The 25,101-nt window shown below is 38.8% G+C and overlaps 1 protein-coding gene across 2 annotated transcripts in view; it reads left to right on the top strand.

Annotated features, from left to right (window-relative positions):
- The window catches only part of GSK3B (glycogen synthase kinase 3 beta), a 150,643-nt gene that overhangs the window by 1,797 nt on the left and 123,745 nt on the right, over positions 1 to 25,101 (top strand). The gene's annotated exons all lie outside the window — the stretch shown is intronic.

The following is a 25,101-nucleotide window of genomic DNA, read 5'->3' as shown; positions in this document are numbered from 1 at the left end:
CTTGAGCACCTTTTAGTCCAGTTCATTTAAAAAAAAAAAAAAAAAAAAAAAAAAGGGAAGGGGGAGGGGAGCTTACAAAAGGTGTCTCTAATATCCTCCAGGCTGTGGTAAAATGCTCAGAAGAAGGCATAAGAAAATGCTTATTTTGAGATAACTACTCTATGGGCTCACATGTCAAGCTTAGCATTTATTTTCCAATTTTCTGATCAGAGGAATATTTTTAAGAATGAGGCCTGTGCTGTATTCTGCACAGACACGTTAGAAACCGTGCTTAGTGTGTGCCCATTCTTCGTATTCTATCCGTTGGGGTTAACTGGTTTATGTGAATTAAAAATATGAATTAAACCTGAACAAATGTACATTGCTGATACAAAAAGGCCCAGTTCTGAGCTGCTGTAGCTCAATTATGTGTGTATCATATGGAATTTCTTTACTCCTGATTTGAATATGTTCACGTTAATAAGTGAATTGTTCTTCCAGATTCGTATGAACAATGTCGTTTCTAGAGATATTTTCTTTTTTCTTACGGAAATGCAGGATGACATCTTTATGGGACCAGGAGTGCTCAGTGTGCATTCCCATTCGATTTATCTGTTTGATATTTGTGTAAAGCCACACCTGACATGGCTCTGTGGGTGCCTGCCTGCATCCATCGCAGAGGCTTGTGTGTTTCATGCCAAAGCGCTGGGAGATTGTGAGCTTTTCGACAGATGAGAAATTTTAATAGTTGTTTTGCACTGAAATGTTTTCTGCTGTGGCTGAAGCCTTGAAGAGAGCATTTGGCTCAGGGACTGTCCACCTTGCATCTGCATGATCATTGTGCCAGCAGCACTCCAAAATCCATGGGTGCAGTTAACCCATATTAGCAGCACGACAGTGTAGATTTGATCAGGTCCAGCATTAATATTAAGGATTATTGATATGTACAGAGGAGAGCTGTGGGTGACTCCATTTTAATTTACTGGCTTACTTTATGTGCCTGTGGAATGGAAAGCAGGTCTTGTTGATAAATATTTCTGCAGGTGTCTGTCTAAACCAAGAAGATATCTCAGCCTGTCATACTCAGCAACTAAATTTGTCTTATTCAGGTTCTACAGCTTGATTCTTGAAAGGTCATTGGTGGTGCTTTCCCGTTTATTTGAGGTCAAAGACTAGACAGATGCTTGCTTGTGAAGAGGGTGCTAACTGATGCAGACTAACAAGTTTGCAAATATGATTCAATCCCAAATGTATAACACTGAGGGAGAAACAAAGGCCGTAACATAAAGCGCATGCATTTGTGATACCTCCCCCCCCCCCCAGTCGCTCCAGTCATGTGCTCCTGGTCCTTCTGCTGTCTGGAAAAAAATGTCAGAACAAAGCGAGAGAACCACAATCAAGGATTCTGTGGGAAGTGCAGTTTCTATTTTCAGTTAATCCAGCCATGTAAGACAACCTGGGAAGTAAACTTTTTTGGGGGTTTTGTTTTGTTTTTTGTGTATGTGTATTTTCCGTTTGTTTGTTCTTTATTTTTTTTTCCCTTTGCTTTTTAAGTGAGAAAAATTCCAGGGTGTCCAAAAAGGTTTTCTGGTTAGCAGAGTCTTGGTAACATCTTATGACATGATGTAGCAATCTGTGTATTGCCAGTGTGGAGTGCTTATGTGGTGAACAGTTAGGTCGGCTCTTTCATTTTGATGTATATTTATAGCCTGATACTTAGTTATGTTCTGAGCCAGTTTGAGTTAAAGCTGGGACAAAAGAATCCTTGTGAGGAAGGTGAAAATTGATGGATTGGTGTCTTTTGAGTGTCTGGGACATCTTTAGTGCCTCTGTCTTGGTGTCGGTCTTTTGGAAGCAAACCCTGACTTGCCTTTGTGCTCTCATTTGTAGGGAGGGGTGAAATCAAATGATGAAGTCACTCTTGCCCTGATACGTCTTGCAGCTATTGCTTCTCCTGGCTGAGCGCTGCAACAGTCATCTAGGAAGGATGGATCTAACGGATGAGAAAAGGATTAATAAAATACTGGAGGAGGGTTCATTGTTCCTTGTGTTTCCTGGGAGGAGCAGAACTAGAACCGTACTGTGATTGCTCTTCTTCCCAAGGTATACGGGGAGGAAGGAGTGAGCAAGGATTTTTCATCTCTTTGCTGTGCAGTTTATTAGATTGAAATTACGATACTTTGTTCTCAGAAGTTGGTAACTGAATGAAGCCTTGAATGGAAGGATGGGAGATTACCAACAGCTGCTTCTCCTTTGGCTGTTGGGAAAGATGACTTCTAATGCATGCTGCTCTCTTTGCTTTGTCAGTTCAAAGGTTTTAACATCTCTGCCACAGTGGTCTTCAAGTATCTCTTTCAAGACGTACGTCTGTCTTCTGAAATCTGACTATTTTTATTTCTAGTTTTATATTTTGGTGGTTGTGAAATCACTCAACCATATGGATTTCTACATTGAAATAGTTCTCAAATAGGGTATTCTTTGTGCAGGTCTGTGTTACTGGGTTTGTAGGCTTTCCCTGAAAAAAAAGAGTGCATGTACTCCTTGTGTTAAGCCTGTTCCTCAAAAGGAGGGAGCTAAGGTTCCAGTTTTCCACTTGCTGATACTATCAGCCTGCTCATTATAGTAGGAAAAGAGATAGCAGCTTGAAGTTTTCTTTTGTTCTTCACCTAGTTGCTCTTGCACTGCTTATAGATGCACTTTGTTTCTCAAATGGGGCAAAAATAATCCTGAAATATGAAGGGTAGTCGTGCAACGCATGACCAAAAATGTCAGTATAAAAATAGAAGCCTCAAAGTTTGCAGTTTGAGAATTTGCATCTAATGACTGTAGAATGATTTTTATTTATTTTTTTTCCCCCTACTCTTAGCTTTCAGGAAATAGTGTTTCAAGTAACACCAAGTCCTTGCAGACAGCAGTACTTATTGTAACTGTAGCCAATTGTCTTGATGGTCTGCAGTAAATAATATCTTGGCTAACACTTGCCATGAAGAGTTTTTTGCTCCATGTGTGAGTGTCATGCAGGATTTATCAACTTGGAGGGTGAGGAAGACAATTTTATTTGCTTTAGCTAATTCTGATGTTGACCACATACTCTTGATTGCAAAATCTAAAGGACAATCTTGTAATAATTCCTTTTGGACTCTGTGGGAGAATGTTACAGTAGTGCCAAACTTGGGGTTTGAAGTTTTTCTTTTCTTCTTAGATTCACTGTTTTTTTTTCTGTATTGTAAAATCTCCTGAAAGCACAATAGCTTGGTAAGCATATATTACTGTGTGTTGTTCACAAAGAGTGTGATGGCTCTTTAAAAGTGGTTCATGAAGGAATAAAGTCTGTGAGTTTGTTGCTCTTTTAGTAGCTATTCCACAAGCCACTACGTAAAAGTGACTTTTTTAGGTAGCAGTGGTGTCTAGGTGATAGTTTAGTTTAATTATGTGTGGTGTCCAGGTAGGTGTGTGGGAAGAGCCTTGGAAAAGGGCACTCTGGGCACCTTCAGCGACAAGGAATGCGTGGGACTGTTGAAACTGGCAAAAGCGATTGAGATAATACCACCTGGTGTTTCTCAACCCATCTAGGGTAGGGCCCTCTCTATTGCTTTGATAGCAGTTTCTGTCTAATTGGTTCTTGAAACTGAAAGCTGCCCATCCTGCTTTCCTTGCTGGAGAGAGGAAAATCACTCCCTTCCAGAAGCCTGCTGAGCATTATATGTGTGGCCGTTGCTCATCCTAGCCCTGTCCAGCTTTCTGACTGCTGTTTGATGAGCAGCTTTCCTCATTCCTAGCATGGAAAAAAAATGCATTGAGAGGTCAGCTAATGAACATGTGTGCCTGAGTGGAAAGTGTTTCATGTTACAGTGCCCCAAAGTTGTGCCTTGCAGACTGTAAAGGAATAGAACTGTACTTAATTCTGACGCTGACAGACTCTTTCCTCTTTATTCATACTGTTAGCTAGCTGAGCATTCCATTTCTGTTCTGCACATTTCCTCTTCCCTCTTGCTTCTTGGAGATGATCCCTTCTTACCCTTGATTCACCTTCTGTATTTCCTAGAAATTGGAACGGTCTTGTTCACCTGTTTACACAGCTGTGGCTTAATAGAGTGTATTCCTTGCCTGTATGCTTCCTGGCTCTGGAAGTTGTATCACTTAATCTGTTAACTTGATAGGGCCTTGTAGGTATCACAAGGAGTGGCAGGGAGATGAGAAAAGCTGAAGACTACTCCACAGCCTGATGAGTTTCCTTCTGCTGCCCCAGGAGAGTTCTTTAATTTTCTTGTGTTCTATCTTTAAGAGCTATTTTAGATAAAATATAAAGGAATTTTCCAATATTCGTGTTCAGCTTACTCATCACAGATCTTCACAATGATAGGAATCTATGAGATATTGGCTGTTGCTGTTCCCTCACTCCATGCTCTCTCTGAAACTGGATGGAGAGGTGAAGAAGATTCTGAAAGTCTACAGGGTACCTGTGTGCAAAAAGCCTGTAGTTAAAGCTTTGTGCTGCAATCAGCTGTAGCATTTTCTGAAATGAATTAATGCTAAACCCCTTGGTTATTTGAACACTGTAGCTAAACTGTGCCAGGTGCTTGGAGAGCACTTGAAGCCTCTTGGTTCAAGCTAGTGGGGTGTTTTTGTTTCAAATGACTGAGTCCCATTTTAAATTGAAAAGTCTGTTACCTCTGAATTTCTAGAAATTTCTGTAGACAAAACTTGAATTTTTTTCTGGACTTCTCTCCCTTTTGATTTTGTTAAAAAAAATTAACAATTGTCTTTACTCTGAGGACTTTTAATCACCCCTAGCTAGTGTGGGAAATGCTAAAGTGGCTGTCTCCTGCAGCAGCGATATGGCTGGTGGAGTTACTTGGCTGCGTTCTGAATTTAGCGAGCATCAGCCTGGAGCAGCCTTGAAAGACAAACGAAAATTTTAAAGTTCATGCAACTAGGAAAGGAGATTATTGAAAGTTTGAATGCCTCACAAAACATGCACAGTTCAAATTTTTTTTTTCAAACTTACTTCAGAAAGCTGCACAGATAGGTGCTCTTTTATTTATGTGTGTTGAAAATAAATGCCAATTACAACATTTTTAATGTGACAAGAAAAGATAATCTTTCAGTCATAAAGGCTCAAAGCCCATAGTGTGCTGTACAGGTCAGACCACCTTTCTTCATATGCAGAGCCAGGAACCTACTTGTCACTTCTCATCCCATAGAGATTGTTTTCAAATTGCTACGTGCTGCCATTGGGGAAGGTGGAAGTTTGGAGGCATAATGGTCTATGGCACATTATATTTTTTGGATTGATTTAAAATGTAACCGCTTGAGTGCACTATAGCAGTCTCATCTTGAGGTTGAGAAAGATGTGAGATGTGGTAGCAAAATGCAGGTCTGAGAGAAATGTCTACAACATCATAGTCATGCTCAGACAACTGTTCCTGTTCAGTGCTGCTGTGTCTCGGTAAACAGAAGCCTAAAATGAATTTTTGCCTGAAGCAAGTTGGATTTGGATAGCAAGGATTTGCTTTCATCACCTCTTCAGAATCCTTCTTGCCCCCATAGGTAAGAGCTTACCATGCCATAGAGAGAGGGTCATTATTTAGGCGTTTTCCATGAAAACAGCGCATGTTTGACTCAATCCTATATCCTATAGGTGTTGCTGTGTGATGTTTTGTCAGTGCAGTGGGAGAGGTGAGATCGTGGTATTTCAAAAGAAGTCCATGTTGGAAACCTTTCTGAAAGCAATCCTGTATCACTCTCTGAGAACTGTCAAAAATGTGGATGCCCAAAAGTCATATTGCTGTGCCTCTAAACGAAGTGGACAATGATTTTTCTTCTATGTTCAGTGCTATCAAATAATCTTTTCATTAGGTGCTCTTGCCACAAATGACTTGTCTGTTGTTCAGAAAAGGAAATAAAGCAGATCAGTTCACTCTACTTTTATCTCTTGCAGACGGGAGGTAGATCTAAGCATTTAAGGCAATTTGTGTTCTCACCTAGTCTAGAGTCTTATAATGGAAGAGTGGTAAGATAGCTTGTCAGTGTCAAGAACTCAGGGCTTTTGTGGTTGGTTTTTTTTTTTTTTTTTTGTCTTTTTTTTTTTTTAAAAACAACTGCTCCTTCTGGAGGGATGGCTCCAGTCCTTGCCAGGAGCTTTGTTGTGTCTCTGTAGTGAGGACTGTATATTTTCTGGCTTGGCCTCATTAGCTAAGGGAGGGGCTGTTAACTGTGTATCAGTGCCACTGCTTCCTGTACAGGTGAAAATGGGCTAGCAGTTATCTTCGATGTTAATTAATTTCCAGGGTTTCTCTGTGAGTGATACAGAGTCAAGCTACCTGAAGGATCAGTTCCAAAGGGCTGCAGTAGGCCTTGGTGCCTGCCATAGGAAATTCACTTTTGCTTGCACAGAAGTGAGAACATACAGCTAAGAAAAATACAGCTTTATAGCTATGTAGTATAAATCGGCTAAATAGGGTTGAATGTCTCTTTCTTTGAGGGGTATAATGACCAATGTAGCATTGGTGAAAGCATTTTTGTGTCTGAAAAATGTCTCTTAAGCTTGATATATATATCACAAAAATATGTAGTGATATAGTTACTTTGCTTGATGTGTCTTCTCAGGCAGTTGGACTGAGTTGGAGAAACATTTCAGTAGTCCAAGTGCCTGATAGTAGAGGATCGTAATAAGAGACCTGCTGATCAAAAGCAGTGGGTCAAAGCACTTAGAAGGAGAAAAGTTGGGTGTTGGTCTGAAGGTATAACCAGAAGGGAAGCAGCAGCAGCTGAATTTTTCCGACCAAGGCAGACTTCTTGCAGGCACATCATCTCTTCTGACTTTTTTAGTAGGAATATAATTCTTGTCAGGTACAAGCCCTGTAGTTCATAGCAATGTCTTTTGCCAGGAATGCAGGCAATTGTTTAATTTTCAGGCCAAGAATATGTTTTGCAGAAAGATAAACTGTGACTATTGCTGCAGAGAAGAATTTGATTTTTCTTGCTGTGTAGAAAGAGGAAAACTATTTAGTCACAGTTGATAGTGCCAATCTAGTTTTTTGATTCACACCCTCCTGTAAACATTTACATAGAGCATACACATTGCGATTTGTACCCCCTCTTGTCTGCTTGTTTTAAGTATCTATTGAAAAAAAGTAGTGCAATGAATTCACCTGTGTGAGGGAGGAAGGGGTCACAAATTCATCAGCTTAAATAGACGGAATATTTGGATGCTGGTCAACTAAATGTGAATCATTTGGTGCAGATCTGTATCCCTGTGAATGAAGCCCATAGCCATAAATGTATTTCCTCAATTTGTGGGATTCAGGGTCAACATTAGAAAAAATGTTTTATGCCTGGCTTAGCGAATGAAAGCTTTCTGGTAGGGCAGTCTTTCTGCAGGTGAGTAGACTGAATGTTTTATTTTCTTTATATATAAAATTGTTCAGTTGAAACCTAAAGAAGTAGAAAATGGTGTTGTCCTTGAGAAGAACGTATCTGTTGACCATTTCACTTACAGTCTTGCCATCTTGCTTGTGATTGTGTATACTGCCTTGGGATATGTATAGTCACACACCATAGCAGTTGCAAGTTAATGTTTTTTTTTTCTTTGTTCCTCAGAGAATAGAACTTTCCTAATCAAATTCCACTTTTAGAGACTTTGGAATAGATTTGCCAATATGTTTTAGTCACCACAATGGATCACAGAGCTGATCTGAGCCTTGGGGAAATGTTTTAGCGACCCATGGAAAGCTAGGTGATTTTTTTTCTGTTTGTCTGGCTTTTCTAGTGGAACATCTATTGAATGTACTAGAGACAAAAGCATAAGGTTTGTGTGGAGTGGGAGAACTTTACTATTCTAGAAATTGTGGACCCAAACTTCAGATGATATTGGTCAGTGAGAGGACAAGGGAGTGCTTTAGTTGCAACTCCCAAAAGAAAATACTGTCAGTTTCAGATTGAGCTCAACTTCAAACTTGCTCTTCCTTGGTCAGTGCAGCAGGCGTGAGTTGGTTTGGGATTGTGTATAGGTTCTTATTCTAGTGACATGGGGATGGCAGTTGAGTTCAATGGACTCTTCACATGCGCGAGTGAAGTTCACCAGCAGGAATGTCTGAATGTCATTCAAGCAATCAGAGCATGTTTCAGAAATGAACTGGGATTATTGGAAGATCTTAGGTGAATGAATGCTGCCAAATCTGCAAGTCTCTTCTATTTTTCTTCAGTGAACTGAAGCTTCCCTTCAGCTAGAGTAGCTGGCTTTCAGTGTCTGTGAAAGCTGACAAGGTTCAAGCATGATAAGTGACGTGGGATCTCTGACAGGAGAAGAGTGGATATTTTCCCAGGTGGCACATTTGAAATGCTTGTGGGATTTTGGGGACAGAGATATTAATGAGGCAATGAGCAACATTTTCTGTTTGATGTCAATGCCTTGGCTTTAAGCAATAGCCTGTGGATTTATTTTTTACTCTAATAACCTGGGTTATTTTTTCAGTGGTAATACTTGAGCAGTTCATGATTGACTGTAAATCTTTATCAGAGTGGGGCAACTCTGAAAGGAAGTAGTGCAGAAGTGTTTATGCTGTGTCTGTAACTTTTAATAATTATCATACTTCAGAAATATTTACAGTGACACTGCATTTCAAAATATGTGGTGAAAGCTTAATTTTATTCTTACATTGTGGCATAATTGCAAAATATGATTTTTTTTTCAGTATTAGTTTAAAACATATAGTATCTACATATGCCTTTTAGGTTTTTTAGTCTATTCAGACTCTGTGGAGTGGGGTTTTTGTTTATTTTGTCCTTTTTTCTTTTAAGTGAAGAGCAAGTGCAGTTATGAAGGAGTTCCTAGCAGACTATTTCAAAATCAGTAGATTCTAACTGAGAAAAGTCATGTTAAATTGTCCTCTGGAAGCTCCTTTTGCTCTATTACTTTTTACATGTATTTGAGTCTAGACAGGCATACGTATATGCATGGTCAGAAATATGATATGGAAGGGAGGAGATGATCTAGAGTTCTGAGATCTGGAATTTAAACCTAGGCCACATGTGAAGGCTTCTGCTTTAAAGCTTTTACAAGACTGCTGTACATGTATGAGTGTAAAAGTTTATTTACGTGCAAAGGTGCACATGGTATTCTTGTCTGAGTATCTGGGAAGACTGGTAAGATGTAGGTTTTAACTTGCTGTGGTTACTCACACTTCCTGTGTAATCTTATGTGCTGTGGTGCTTTCACCTCTCCCAATGTTCTTGTGCACTGCTGTGCTTCCAGTGAAGTTCTGAAGTTGTGCCCTGGCGATTGCTGCAGAGGTGAGCAGCCCTCATCTAGTACTTTACAGGTATACCTTACAACCGTCCGACTTAAGATATGTTAGTGGAGGGGGGAGGAAGCCCCCAGTCCAAGACTGCTAGGAGTGGCATCTCTGTCCGGTGTGCAAATATTTTTCTGGGAAATATGAGGAAGAAGTATATGGAAAATATATCAGTAGCCTGTTAAATTATAGAACTGATGCAGGATGTTTATGAAGGAAGGAGAACAAAAAGTTGATGGGTAGGACTCCGCTTTCTTGAAGACTGCTGTACATAGACTATTACAGTTTTACTTTGGGACTATAGATGAAAGTTTTTATGACTGTATTTGAGAGCCCTGTGATTTCTAAGTATAGTAGAGAATAAAGACAAGTATTTCTAAAAATTCAGTTAATGTCCAGGGTTTTGTCAGCAAAAGTGGTTAATAAAGGGGTAGGGAATTTGTCTCTAGATGAAGAGGAATAATTATCTGTCATTTGACACTGAAGAAAGCAGATGTTCCTGAACTCCTGGAGACTTGTATGTTGAAATCCATTGAATTTCTCTGGACATCTCTTCTGCTGTTTAACTTTGATTTTTTGTTTTGTTTGTGTTAATTTGAAACCATCTCATACTTAAGAAACATGCAAATAGTGGTTATTTGACCATTTTTGTTTTCTACAACTTCTTCAACCTTAACTTGGAGTTATTCTGTGTGGAAGCAGCTTTGCCATATATATTACTAGTTTTTGTGCTTAGGTGGAAAGTATGTAAATTAAATATTAAATATATAACTACCACAAAGTACCTCCCCCCCTTTTAAAAAATATGATGCTCTTCAAATTCTAAAAAAGTGAGCCATCCCCTGGCTGTTCTTTGAAGAAAAGGATATGTAGATCACATAAATTAAACCTCTTAAAAGGAGATCAGCCATGGATCGTGCTGGTAAATGGAGTCAGCTATGTGACATGAAAGTGCTTGTTTAAAAACACATGATCAACTAAAACCTTCAGATGTCTACTTTTATGGAATACTGTTATTTTGTTTCCAGTAATTTTATTGCTGCATCATTTTCATTTCTTTGGCTTTATACAGCTTTATGATGTTGAATATGGGCAACAACATGCAGTGCTGGAGAACTGTGTAATTTCTTGTTAGGTAAAATTACTGAATGTACATAAAATAGATGGCATTATATGTGTATATAATTCAGGACAAATGTCTATATTCATACCTCCTGTTAATGGCTTGGATGTTATTCTTACGAGTGTTTCCTTATGGCAGCTGTCAAAGATAGGAAAGTGTGTTAGGCAATGCCTTGATCTGACCCAGTATGTCTTCTTACAAATGGCATTAGCTTTATATTGTACATGCACACTTTCACAGTGTTAACTACTTAATATATTATGGCAGAAAATATGAGTTGTTTGTCTGAGAATGGGTCTGCAGCTTTTGTAAAATGAATGTTCTTTGAAGTCAGGATTCGTGTTAAACCAGAAGGATGTGCGGAATCAGGACTTCTGCAGTTTTGTTAAGTGTGGTAGTAATGGTTTTTTTGTAACTGATCTAAGTAAAATTTCTAGATATGTGGATTGCACTATCAGAGGCGCTCCCCGGATTAAGGAGCTCGTGTTCAAAATTACCAAGTGGTACCCTAAGTAGGATGAAATGTAGAAGGGGCTGATGTCACCTGTTACTCTTCAGTATAGTTTGTGCAGATTTGACTCTGCTGATAATAGGTTTGGGGGTAACTGGGACGGTAGGGGATCTGCAGGGAAGAATCTGGAGTTGGATATTTGCACAGCGGCCATGAGTCAACCAATTCTGGAGAGCCAGCAAATCTTTTACTGGATATGTTGATGGCAATGTCATGTAAAATACATGGAGTTAGCCTTCCCACTTCTTAGCATGCTAATGAGTTAAAGTACAGCACCTAGTTTTGGTATTGTACTGAGAGAAGAATAGTTGCAGGCAGAGAAAGATGGTCAGAGGTGTAAAGTGCTTCAGGGGAAAACTGAAAACAGTTTGGATTGATTGATTGATTTGTTTATTTTAGAGGAGGCGGAAGGGAGATTTCTTTTGATAAAGTTCTTTCAATATATAAGAGATAGCTGGAAAGAAAAGACAAAGCTGTTGTCTTCCCTACTGGAGATGAAACTATTTGTGGGTTTAAACTGTAGCAAACACTTACTGAGCTAGTTGAGTCAACTCTTAAGAACAGGAGCACTGGGATAGATTAGGAAGGCTGTCAGATTCCCAGTAGTGCCTGTTTGAAAAATGTAGATGCTTGCCAGGTAGTTTATATATAGAACTTTGGAGAGGTTTTAATTAAGACAGCCTGTAGTCCCTTATGGTATTACTTTGTCATTCCTATTATTTCTGCATGGTTTTGGGATGAATTTCAGTTACAGCACACTGATCCTCTTGCTTCTCCCCTTGGGATGAGGTAGCCTTGTGTTACTGGCAGCTTGCTGGCAGTTAGTGGATGTGGAGATAAGGATTTGTGAAACTGGCCACAGCTTTAACACTTAAAAGCAAGGTAGATTGTCTTAGAGAGGTCATCTAGTCCAGTCCTCCTGCAATGAGCAGGAGCATCTTCAGCCACATCAGGTTGCTCAGAGTCCTATCCAGTCTGACTTTGGAAGTTTCTGCTGGAAATGGGGCACCCACCACCTTTCTGTTCCAGTGTTTCACCACACTCACTGCAAAAAAAAACCAAAAAATCTTTCTAATATCTAGACTCATAGAGCTTCCTTAGTGTTGGAGTTTAGGTAAATGTACTGTATTTGGAAAAGCAGTTGGGCAGTATTTTTACTTAGAGGTTTAAATCTGGTCTGAATTTCATTCTTTGTACAAGTATTGTTCAAGTGAAGGCATGCTCTTTGGTAGTCCTGTACTGCAGTTGAGGAGAGACTTTCTCTGAGAGATTTATAGATCTTGCTTCATGTGGGTCCTGAGAAAAGCAATACTTCGATTTTTCATCCTGTGGTTCTTGCTTCAACACAAAAGAATTTAGCACAAGTCAAGAACTGCTCAGAGCTTCAGGCAGAGACCAGGACCAAACTACACTAGCTGGATAGGTACCAAGCTTACGTTAGGGGTGTCTATTTGCTCCAGACAACTTAGAATGTATTGATTCGGCATATAATGCCAGTGAAAGAAGAATATTCATCCATTAATATATAACTCCTGTCTAGTCACAGCAGTTGCTTTAGTTTTAATTTAATAAAGGGAAAAGTGTTTGAAGATTCTGTGTAGAAACCAGGTGTTGCATAGAACATGAACCAAGAAAGAAAACATATTCTTGGTTTTGTACATTTGTGGAGTGTAGATAGTTATTTTCATTTTATTAGTTCAAAATTCAAAGATTCGAAGAGAATCTTAAAGTGTTGCCTTTTGTCACTTTATTATCTAAATCTTTTAGGCATTTTAATTGACTTACATGTAGCTTTTTGGCAAGTAAGATGAATGTGTGAAATTGTAAAGTCTAGAGTTGTCACATGAGAAACTATAAAGATACTTAAGAGCAGAAATTATCATCTGTACTGGTACATGGTTTCCCTTTTGATGCAGAAACTTTGATTTGAATGAAACAAATGCTTTTTCTGTGCCTTGCAAAGCTATAGTCTTATTTTGTACACGTGAAGTTACTGTGGAAGGTTGGAATCCTGAACTGTAAATATAATTGAATTGTAAAATTCTGTTGAGTCCTTGCTTCCATATTCCATGTGATTTTGAATGTGAAAAATTTGATAGGTTTCAAATTAGTCTTTTTTCCTTTTATTCTGCACAAATAGAAGAAATGATAACTCACTGACCTTATGCCGAAGTCCTCCTAAGGTTAGTAGTCTTAGATGCCTTTTATTTTTTCCATTTGAAATCTCTGGCTGATGGAAGGATTAGAAAGTTGGCTGTAAGCAAGGCTCTTGCTGGAGATGGTTGTACTTCATTTCTAGGCAGTGCTTGGCTTAAGGCTGTGCTTTAATGTTTGATCTGACTTCAGCATGCACAAAATAGTCCTGTCTCTTAGATGGCTTAGACTGCTGGGGCATACAGTTCTTTTTTTGTCTGCAGCTGTCATTATCTGAATGATGGCAGAGTTTACAACTTGTGTATTGTGGAAAACTTGTTGTTCTTACCTGCTGATAGCTGTGAGAGATGGATGCTTCTGCTGATATTCTTCAGCTTCAATGCTGTGACAGCAACAAGAAGTCAACAAAGTAACCTGGCATCAGAAAAGGCAGCAAGGAAAGATGCAAAGTAAAGCCTAACCAAGTGGTCTTTTTGGGTTATGGGAACCATTCAGATTGAGTTTTTCTGAAAATGAGGCTTCAAAGTAAATAATAAAAATAGAATTAAATGTGTAAATCCCCTGTCTTCCGTGAACTTGATTGTGAGTTTAGGATGCATTAGACGAGTATGAGGCAGTTGGTGAGCTAACTGAAATTTTAAGTTAATACAGTTCTTATCATTGAAGTACCTTTCTCATGAAGAAGAGATGGAGAAAAGTATTCATTCCTCCCCTTCCATATTTGTAAAATACTAATAATTGTCTTAGTGTTTAAAGTCCCCTCTGGTTTAAATGGTCACATGTCACTTTCTTGGTCCTTTACGTTTGTTGTACTCAGTATCTGTTGAAATTGCAGAAAACCAGAAGTCTTGAATGGAGTTCTCTGGAAAATGTTGATTTTAATGTTTGCACTGCCAGAGTTTAGCTGGTTACGCTAAAGAAGGGTTTTTCTTTGTGAGTTTCAGTTCTGTGCAAATCTGTTATACAAATACGAGAATGCTTTTTTTGAGGGAAAAGAGTAAGTGGAGCAGCCTGGTTGAAAATGGTTCTGATTTAAAGAATGCTGCAATGCACCTTTTGGTTTAAATAAAGAAGGCAGTGAGAATTGAAAGTTTTGTATCCTACCAATGTTTTAAATGTGTTTTTTGAACAGAACTTTTTAGAGATGGTGGTAGAAGCATATGTAAGTGAGCCAAGTTTCTAGATTTGGACTAAAATTGACGTGCAGATCAGTGGATCCAGCTGGGAAGTTTTTAATTAAGCATGCTAATTAAATCATGTGATGTACCCAAAAGCAGGGCTTTATTACAGGGGAGAAGAACTGTTTTCTTGCTGGCAAATGAAAGAGAAATACTTCATTGAGCCACTCCTCTGACTCCTGCCAGTGTGAAGAAAACATGGAGTCTAAAGTCACTCAAGAAAATTTGAGAGCAAAATTTATACTCTTACTTTACTGCACCTTGCCTTTTTCTGTTTTTAAACAGCCTTTAATATGGGACAAGTTCTTACTTTTGCCAATATGAGCAGGAATACTTCAATGACTGTGAATCCAGGTGTCTTAGAAATAGCATGCTGTGAAGAGCCCTTTTTCTGAAAGCCTGGACAAGGTTCTGCACAAGGATGCTTGGGACATCCTTGAGTGGGAGATAGGTGAGCAGTGTATCTGTCAGGGTGATAAGTAATTGTGGTGGATGTTCTGCAGTGGAGACAGGGAAATGAGCAGAGCTGGAGTTGCTGCAGCTTGGGATACATGTGGAGAACTAAACACCCACTTGATTCACAGAAGAGTTCAGTCTGAAGCAGAAGTTGGGATATCAGGGGAAAGGCAAATTGGGAAGTGAAACTGATGGTCTTTGTCTTAACTTTAGCAAAATAGATTTAAATGGTATTTTTTTTTCTCTGTAAGTACTATGAGGGCACAGTGAGCAAACGTTAATTTCTGCTTTTACTTCTCTCAAGTACACTCCTGTGTAAAAATAATGGCACTGAAGTTACAAAAGGATGTATTTTCTGCAGAAATGCCTCTAATTTCTGTTCTTCCCATCCAGTGGAAAGTATTTTTTAGAATGTCTTTCCTCAAGAAAAACTGTGCATCTTAAAGACTTGTCTTGATTATATACCCAGGGCTGTACAATATAGCATCCTTCAGTAAGAAGTTGCTGAACTTGAGAACCTAAAAGATATTTTTTGCTTTTCCAGTTATTGTAAGGTGTATATGAGAAGTCAAAGCTGATAAGTTTTCATGATTTTGTAACTCTAGCAACATAAACTCAAAAGACCAACCTCTGATGTGCTGAGGGGGATGCTCTGGCATATATGGAGACATTGTTTGTTGTAGCTTGAAGAGAAACCCGTGGTTGCTCCTGCTAAAGAACAATTGTGTGCCTTCATCCAGACCATTAAAGTGACTAGAATAAAGTTAAAGTGAATAAATAAAACCATTCTAATTTAGTTATTCATGAACATGTATGAAATGTTTCTTTGTGACTGGTAGTAACTAGAGCAGCCATGTAGCTTTAATCAGATGTTGAATTGTCTTGACTTGCATTGAGTTTAGGAATTTTGTATACCAGCAAACTTGTTTTCCAGTTTCCCTCCTGTTTAGGATTTGAGACCTGTACATAAAAAGCATTTTGTCTGTAGAATAACATCTTTTTTTTTTCTCCTGATTTTTTTCCATTAGGAGAAAATAAATAAAGTGAACTCTTCCCTGTATTGGATTTGTCTGATTTGTTCAACTTTTCTGCCATTCTTGGAGAGGCATTAATATTTTTTGCCATTGCCTCTAACATATTACGAATGCTCACAGATAATTTGGGGGAATCCCCTCTTTTTCAAGTCCATAACTACCAGTGTTCTGGTTGTAATCCAAGTTAGGGACTGAATGAGTATTATGTAAGAAACATGTATCACTTGAAGTTTAAGTTGCTTTTCACTGTCACTGTGCAGCCTGGTTTGAACTTGGACTATTTGACATTTAGAGGGGAGTCGGATGTAGTGTCTTGACATGAGAAAATGTAATGACTAGTACTGCATGTTAAAACATAGTGGTTAAAAACAGGTTGATTTGAAAGTACTATAGGCATGCCTTACCTTCTGAATCTTAAGGTGTTACAGTTAATTTTCTGTGGAATTCCCGAGATAAATGGGATTATACTGTTAGAACAGCCTTCTGTAAGCTGTCAGTGTGACAGCTTGAACTTTTAAATTCAGTGTTTAGAGTATTTATGTACAAATTCAATGTATTGGAGAAAAATGGGGGAGAGTACTTAAAACTTATAATTCAGTTTTGGTTTTTGGAAAGTACTTGTCAGGTTTTATGCATAACATCCTTATCACAATTGTAAGCCTTATAAATGAAGGCAGTTAGATAAAGTTACTTGAGTTCTGTTTTTAAACAAAACTTTACTTCTCCATCCAATTTTTTCTTTAGTAGTTTTTTGGTTGGTTGGTTTTGGTTTTTTCTTCTTGTTAGTAATAAATTTGTAAGTGCCTCTTCTTGCTTTTAGTGAAACAATATATTCTAGATGTGGATAGAAGAGTTCTTTCTCTGATCTTCTTGACCTGTTTTCTCAAATGATTTTGTGAAGGGGAGAAAAATTGAAAGCAAAACTTGTCTTGGTCAGAATGCCTCGCCTATTTCCACTTACTGTTCTCGTGTCCCTGACCTACTAACAGCAAAACCTTTTCTAGAAAGCTTTTTTTCCCAAGACATTAGGCAAAAATCTTGGACAAGTTAAGATTCTTAGTGTTCAAAGTGGTTTGATTATGAAAATTTGTTTTCTAATACTTCTGCAGTGAGAAGGTTCAGCATAATATATGCCTAGACAAGAGCAACAAAAATTAGTTTTGACAGGGTCTTAAGTCTAATCAAGTAGTAAAACGTCAGTACAGTTTGTGTTGTTTCCAAGCATAGGTAACCTTGATGAGCTTTTGTTTGGATCATGACTCACTAAACTTTTCTTTATTTCAAGGTCTGTTGCACTTGCATAAAAATGCGTGCAAGTGTCTGCTTATCATGTTCTATTTATTTTTAATTCAATGTTAAGATGTGCCAGTTTGGGTTTTTATTAAGGGTTTTTTCTTCTCTCTGTTGACTCTCTCTGCCATGGCTCTTTTGTATTGAACATTTCGGCTAAACTCATGGTTGTTGGTTTTGTTGTGGTTTTTCTTCAAGTGGCATTTCATAAATGGAGAAGTACATCTTCAGAGGAATCATTACAAGGAATTTCTGTTGCTCTTAAGTTCCTTTGGTAACATGGAGCGTGTAGTCCTTGGATGGTTGGGCTCAGTGCCTCCCCAGTCTGATGACAGTGTTGCTGGAACAGACACCTGCCTCTGATCCTACAGGATGCTACCAGATATGCAACACTGGGAAGCCCTACCATGGCACACTGAGCTCTTGCTGTAAATCTGCCTGTTCCATGAAAACAACTTTTTTGTTCCTATCACGTAGTCCAGAGTTGTATACACTTTGTTTGTAGCAGATAAAAGGAAACTGATGCACCAGTTTAATATTCTCTTTGAGGATGTTTCTGCTTTCTTGGTTATTGTGAAACTTCAAGACTGCAGTCAGTGAAATTAATTGTATTTACAAAGTAATCACTTGGTCATTTGAAGTAGCTTGATCACTGCAGGGTTGAGAAGAAGGTTGCTCAACTCTTGGCAGAACCCTGCAAAAACTTCTATGAAGCCTGGCAAGTCATGTCTTCTGGTTATGAGGTGTCAGCCTCTTCCAGTGCTGTCACATATAGTTTATAACTGGATGTAAACAGCCTTGAACTTCTAAACTCTGGCTTAAAGTCTTGCTGTTTGTTGTGGGGATTCTTTTTTAGTTTTTCTGTTTTGGTTTTTTTTTTTTCCTGTGATAACCAAAATACTTAGCCTTTTTGATGTAGAACCATCTGGTTTAGTTCACCAAACCTGCAGGTGTAATCTAAGGTACTGAGGCATTTAAGTTGCTGCATATATCTGAGGGTGATGTTCCACCTTTTAGTGAGGCCATAAAAGAACCACTGTTACTATGAAGGTGAGAAATCTTGCATTTGAATTTTGTGTGGGGTCAGCTGTGTCTGTCCTTGCTTTTCCTCTGACTGTTAGTACATTTCCTGCGGGTGGTTCCAGAAAGAGGAATTGAGGTAACTTTGCCTGTTACTATTTTTAAAATGTGAATTCAACTTAAATGATCATCTATGTTCTACGAATGGAGCTGTTTATTTTGGCCTAATTTTGTAAGTATGCTTTGCTTTATATGTGCTGACAAACTAGGCTCTCATTCTGATTTTTATGTAAATTGTAGCCAAAGAAATAAAAAACTCTAATATTACTGGTTGATATTTGAAGATATAAAATTTTAGATAATAATTTTATTCTTTGTACAGAGCACATGAACTATGTGTCCCTATGTGCCTCCAAATCTTGGCCTTCATGTTTCCTTGTGTGTTCAAACTCATTGTTTTGCCTCTGTATTTCTCCCAGTATACACCCAAATTACAGTTGTTTTTGGCTGTAATTCAGGGCTCAGAATTTACTGTTTTCCTTAAAAAACCACATGTTTCTACTCGGAATTCCTTGAAATATAATCTGGCTGCAGTCCATTGTTCTGAATATGAGGCTAAAACTGTACTTAAATAAAAATGCCTGCCTTCAAAATTTCCTATTTTCCTCTCTTCCCAAAGGAAGTATAGTTAGATTGCCATAACAAATATTCTTCATTGTGGTACAGTATTACTGGAAAAAAAAGTGGTTCTGAAAGTCAGTGATTATCTACAGGATAATAGATTTGTTTGATATGTTGGTGTCCAAAGTGGATGCCCATAATTACTGTTCCGATGGTTGAAGGTTTAATGTCTTTCAATGTAACTCAGAAAGAATGCAAATACATTTGAACCTCGTAAACTTTCTTAAACAAACATGATACCGTGATACTGGGATCTCTGGCTGATGTGGAATATTAGGCTTTTTGAGTCATCTCAGAGGACTCAATTACTTTCATATTTATAATGTATATCCGCTTAAAAAAATCTCAGAACATGCAGTGTGCTTAGGGAAAGCACTGCTAATTTGTTGAGGCAACACTAGATTGTTTACACAGCAGAGGAGTTGAATCCTTGCTTTAATGGTAAAAATTGCTCTACACTTAAATATCTGAAATAAGAAATGGGTTTTTTTTGTTCAAACTTCAAAAAGATATTCAGTATATTTAGCTTGTCTTTTGGAAGCTTTATTCCAGCAGGAAGCATGGTGAGTTTTCTATTACTTTGGAATATTGAAATAGTGGTGCACTGAATTTTCTGTTACGGAAAGATTCATAAAGTATGTATTTATTACTTTTTAAGAGTTGTTTCTTATGTTGTGGTAATAACTCTGAAGATGTCACCTTTGGAATTATCAGAGTATTAAACAATTTTCTTTGAGCCTCTGTATTGGCAACTACGTACCAAATCCAGTTGTTGATAAAATCTTAACTTCATTCAAGTTCCTGCTTTGCTGGGTCTGTCTCATGATTTAGTTGCCTGTATGTGGAAGTCTAAGGTCAAAAAAAGGTGAAATACACACTTTCTTTCAAAGGGTTCTCCTATGACACAGTGTGTGTCTTCAGTGCAAAATTTGATTTTCATCTCTAGGATTGCTGTACAGTAACTGCCAGCCTTTGCAAGGCACTAGAGTCAAATTGTTGCTCATTGCCATGGAGCTGGTGGAAATTTGCTCTCGTTTGGCAGAAGTTACTTCACTGTGGTAGTACATACTTTGAAGCTGAAGGAGTTTATAAGTTGGAAGCTGTGTAGACACCACACACCTTTTTCATAAGTTGTGGAAATTCATGTCTTCTGAAGATTTTATTTTCGTACAACTGTGCTTTACTTCAGCAGTGGCAATGTTATTTCATTGCAGTCAAGCTCTGCTGCAGGCAGAGGAAAAGTTGTTGTACTTGGAGATGTTTAGTCTAACACCAGCTGTTCCTGAATTTAGGTCACCAAATGGATTGATCTGTGGTTGGCAGCGTGCTGTGTGCTGGGGAGGCTCCAGCTCCCATAAATCTCTGCATGGTTGCAAACTTTTTTACCTTGTGGTAATGATGGGAACTACTATTCAGTGTTTTGCCTGAGTTTGTGGTAAAATAAGTTTGTGGTGGTGTGGTAGCTTTTTGTATTCTAGCTTGATTTGATGTTATAGATGGGCAGTGTTGAAGTTTTCTGCTTCCCTGTCTGAGCATGCACGTTTCTGATGAGCAAAAGGCACCAAGGTTTTCTCAGATGCTGTCTTTTATATGGCATTCCATCCTTTCATTCAGTGTGGTGTACATTTTTATGTTGCTCTTATAGAAATGGTATAACAAATATGTACAATGTATATGATGTGTCTTATCCTAAACTCAAGGTATACCAAAGTTGTTACAATGATAGTTTCTAGAATTAAAAAGATTAGGTGATACTCTCTTTTTTACTGCATTAATTCAATTAAAATTACAACATGTTGGGTAAAATGGCATCTTTATTTAAAAGTAGATGTTGGTTCCTCTTTTAGTTCATAATTTTTTTCCCCTTCATCTGTTCACATGTGCATCTGTAAAACAGAAGATGCAATTTTCCTATCTTTTGTGATGTTGAGGTTCCAAGTCCCTTGTTATTATAGTTCATGTTCTGCAGCCAGCAGTCCTGTACATTGTCTTCAGATGATGGAAAAACCATGTTGGTGGAGAAACCTACATCTATTCTTTTTCTCAGACCCTTAATAATGTGGTGTGCCATGTGTAGCAAGTTTGTTTGGTAGAGGTCTTATATATGATACAGGTTGGCAACTGAATCAACAAAGACTGTGATTTGAAGAGGCAATGTGGAGTTCTTTAATCATGTGTTTATGAAATGAGTAGTTGTTCTGATCTATTTAGACAATGTTCTGCTCAACTATTAGGTTGTATCTTTTAACTGTGATTATAAAGTGAACCTTTTCCTTGTTGTGGAGATAAAGCAGTTGCATTGACCTTGGCCAATCAGGTCAAGGTGTATTTAAAGGCGAGTTGTGTATACCTGTTTTGAAGTGAGAATATGTGTGTGTAATGTATCTTACTTTAATCTTACCTAATTTACTCTTTCCTGAGCCCTGTATAGATAAGACCTTGGGATTTTTTTTGTATTATGATTTACTAGTTCAGGCAGCTGGTTGTGTTGTTAATACAGACCAGGAAGCAAATACTCACTGCATAGTTACCTCACAAGGTGAAGTATCCAGAATTTAAGCATTCAGAGTAAATTACACAACATATACAGAGATCTTCAAGTCATCAAGTTTGACAAAATGGGTGTGCTAAATTACACTGTTAGGCCTCATGAGATAACACATCAGTGTTCAGTATTTTTTTTTTTACTAGAAGTTGAAGACCAATGGAGAATTGAAGGTATTACCAGGTGTCATAACCTTCCAACCTTCCTTCCTTCCTTCCTTCCCTCTCTCCCTCTCCAAATTACCACTGAAGGTGGGGACAGGGCAGTTTGACATTAATGAACTGACATTCAGCTGTAACCAAGTAGAGCTGTAACTGCCTTGAATTGACCCTAACCAGTGATGTTTTCATGTGTGAGTTCATAGGCACCACCATGCACTTCTAGGAATGTGCCACTGTGGAGTCATTCATAGTTCAGAGTCCTCTCTGTTGAATTTCACATTCTCCTACAAAACGTTTACAGGCAGAAGCAGCAGGGTAAGCAGACAAATAGAAAACCAGATTGTCAGTTCTATAGATCTTGAACACTTTGAAATATATTGGTTTAGCTTTTGTATGCTTAAAGCAGCAGTCTGTTCTAAATGTAAAGGTTAGGGAATTGTTCTGCTTGCTGTCCTCTTGATTAGGATAAATTGACTTTTTTTTTTTTTGGCTAAAGATTCCCTTGTCTCTGAAATATTTCTCTGAGAAAACCTTGAGCACTTGTGGGTTGGTGGCTTTGCTGTTGAAATGTTAGGTGGCAGTAGCATTAAGAAAATGAAAGTAGTCAGACCTTAGCAGTTTGGAATTCTCCGTAGGGTGTAGAATTGAGGTAGATTGGTCAAATGTCTCTTTAATGTAGATGGGTCTGCTTTAAGTCTGTTTTGCTTTGTTGCAAAAAAATTTAAAAGTAAAAAAGATTACTACACCATTTTAGAGATTATGGTTTGGAAATGAGCTCTCATGTTAGAGTTATATTTATTTACAGCCTCAGATGGTTTCGTAATATTCTTATTTGTTGATACTTTTATTATGGCCTGTCATGCCTAGATGTAGGTAGCAATTGGTGGCAGAGGTATCCACTAGCATAAAAAAACCAGATCTGGCTTGCAGTCTGAATGTCTGCTTCATACACAAACAGGTACAAACACAGAGTGACCGTACTTCCAAAGACATAGCTTTCACTATTACAAGTTTCTTAAGGGTGTGTTGTCAAGACACTAAAACAAGTGGTGTGAGACAGGACGGGTAAAGAAATTTAAATCAAATGTAGGTGGAAACAGCCCTGCAATCCTTCAAAGCAAAGGTTGAGAAATCTGTGGGCAGAAGTTTTGTGTGGCACAGATTTCTGAGCAGTTGTATTGGGTTTGTGTGGATATGTTTTGGTAGCAGTGAGGCTTCAGGGGTGGCTTCTGTGAGAACCTGCTAGAAGCTTCTCCCATATCCAATAAAACCAATACCAGCTGGCTCCAAAACAGGCCAGCCACTGGCCAAGGCCATCAGTGACGGTGATAGCAGCTCTGTGATGAACATTTTAAGAAGGGGAATATACCTATGCAATAGGAATGGTAGAGTGGAGTGAGAATATGTGAGAATCAGCCCTGCAGACCAAGATCAGTGCAGAAGGAGAGGGAGGAGTTGCTCCAGGTGCCAGAGCAGAGATTTGTTTGCAGCTAGTGATGAAGACCATGGTGAGGCAGATTGTCTCCATTGAGGTCCACAGTGGAGCAGAGATCCACCCGCAGCCCATGGAGGACCCCATGCTGAAACAGGTGGATGCTCAAAGGAGGCTGTGGCCCTGTGGGAAGCCTGCATTGAAGCAGGCTCCTGGCAGGACCTGTGGAGAGAGGAACCCACGCTAGAGCAGGTTTGCTGGCAGGACTTGTGACCCCATAGGGTACCTGCAATGGAGCAGTTTATGAAGAACTGCAGCCTGTGGGCAGTACTGGCATTGAAGAAGTTCACGGAGGACTGTTTCCAGTGAGAGGGACACCATGCTGGAGCAGGGGAAGAGTGTGAGGCCTACTTCCCTGAAGAGGAAGGAATGGCAGAGACAACAGGTGATGAATCAACTGCAACCACCATTTCCTGTCTCCTTGTACTGATGTGGGGAAGGAAGTAGAGAACATTGTCATATAAAGTTAAGCCCGTAAAGAAGGGAGGGTAGGGAGAAGGTGTTTGAGATTAATTTTTATTTCTCATTATCTTACTCTGGTTTGATTGGTAATAAATTTAACTAATTTTTCACCAAATTGAGTTTATTATGTCTGTGACAGTAATGTGGAGGTGATCTTTCCCTGTCCTTATCTCAATCTGTCAGCTTTTAGTTACATTTTTTTCTCTCCCTTGTCCAGCTGAGAAAGGGCAATGATAGAGCAGCTTTGGTAGGGACCTGATATCCAGCCAGAGTCAACCCACCACAGCATTGGAACTAGTGATGCCCCCTTATTTTTTTATATGCTTGTAACTCGGTGACCTTGGTTTCATCCTCTCACAGGCAGAGAAGGCATGGACTTGTCTGGAGCAGAGCATGTTTTTGCTGGTGCCTGGTACGTGTATGCTGATCAGTTGGCTCCCTGCTGCCAACCAGGATGAAAGAGCTAGAGGAGTATTCTTGGTTTGTTCATTGACAGGGGATCCAAAATATCTCTGAGATTTCTGCTCTCAGATCAGGCTGATAATGACCAATGAGGTCCAGGTCTTTTTGTGGTAAGGAGAAAAACAGATGGATAAACTAGTGACCAAATAAGCTTAATTAGCTCAGGGAACCAGTTTAAGAGCAGTGGGATAATGAAGATTCTGAATCTACAGAAAAACAGTGTAGAAAACAAAACACAGAAAAGTAGAGATGAACTTTGCTTATAATGTGTCCCTTAAGGCAAAAGTTACCCAGCATATCAATTTGCAAGTCGTATATTCATCCCTATCATTACACTGAGTGCCTTGCAAGCATTTCCTAATCTTGGAACATTGCCTCCTAAAGAAACTGTCATCCAGAAGGACCGTCTCACTGTGTGAGGCTTTCGGTTCAGTCCCAAAGTCTTTCCCAGTTTTTACTTTTGCTGTCTTTATCCCAGATTTTGTCTTGCTTTAAATCACATGATAGTTTTTTGTTAATAGTGGAAAGACAAAAGTTGATTCATAGTACTCCTGTACAGCAATGCCTATTGTGAGGTGAACTCTAAACAAATGCTTGGTTGCAGAGCTTCTGCAAGCTTTGATTCTTGTTGTCCTGACAGGGAAGAAAATAATGAGGACGGGGTGAAGAGCATCAGCAAGGTGAAAAAAATTTTACAGGTGAAAAAAACGTGGAAGCTGGGAGGTCTGGGTTGATTTGCTGCCTCCTACTGCTTCTGTCCTGGGACTTTGAGCAAACTGTGTGCCTGGCTGCCATCCTGCTAGCCCTGAATTTTTAAGAAGTGGTGCGTATGTTGTGGAAAGCTCTGGTGTGGTCAGAGTGTGCTGGTGTAGAGAAACTTTTATCTCACATGCAATTTCTTATTCCATGTGGAACTGGCTATACCAATATAAAAATGCCTTTTATGGTTTTATCCATGGTATGGTTCTTACTGTTCAGGAAATACTGCTGGTGCAGGCAAATAGTATTTTGTCCAGTGCCTCAAACAAGTGAGTATTAATGGCCTTTTCCTATGTTATCAGATACTCCGAGGCCACTTAAAGTTTATTAAGCCCTTGTGTATTACAGTGATAGGGACCTGAGGGCATGGTCATGTGACGAACTATTGCAGGTCAACTGTGTGAAAGGCTCCATTTTGATAGCTGTGTGTGTTCATTCAGATCCGCAAAAAGAAAGTAAATAAAAGACAGTGAAACTGTCTCAGGGTGACTGTGCAGA

Source organism: Sturnus vulgaris, chromosome 2 (genome assembly GCF_052056855.1).
Source record: "Sturnus vulgaris isolate bStuVul1 chromosome 2, bStuVul1.hap1, whole genome shotgun sequence".
In the NCBI taxonomy this organism is placed as follows: domain Eukaryota; kingdom Metazoa; phylum Chordata; class Aves; order Passeriformes; family Sturnidae; genus Sturnus; species Sturnus vulgaris.
Note: the sequence above shows the minus strand (reverse complement) of the source record. Positions and strands in the feature narration are given on the sequence as shown.